This window comes from Bactrocera latifrons, unplaced genomic scaffold (assembly GCF_001853355.1).
Source record: "Bactrocera latifrons isolate USDA-ARS-PBARC rearing strain unplaced genomic scaffold, ASM185335v1 scaffold_85, whole genome shotgun sequence".
In the NCBI taxonomy this organism is placed as follows: domain Eukaryota; kingdom Metazoa; phylum Arthropoda; class Insecta; order Diptera; family Tephritidae; genus Bactrocera; species Bactrocera latifrons.
The window spans coordinates 1176294-1176635 of NW_017537545.1; positions in this window are offsets into that span (position 1 = coordinate 1176294).

The window sequence follows — 342 nt, forward strand, 5'->3', positions numbered from 1 at the left end:
GCCACTGATAGCTTGTCCGTCTGGCTGCGGAGCCTACATGTAGCGGCATCAATTCCGAGCACATACCTTCGAAGGATATGTTGGTGGGGCGGAGTTTCTGGAGAAGACGCGCCGTTAGTATTTTCACGGAAGGATCGAATCTCAAAGGGAGGCTGGCGGGGGACACCTCTGTCAATACTTATTTTAGGCTGCCAGACCATTTTATTGCCTTGCAAGCAGAGTTGCAGCCATCAAGGTAGCATCAGATGTACTACCGCTTTGAGGTTGTTGCAAGTGTGCTCAATGCTGGTCTAGAAATGTATGACCTTAAAAAAAAAAACAAAAAAAAAAAAAAAAAAAAAA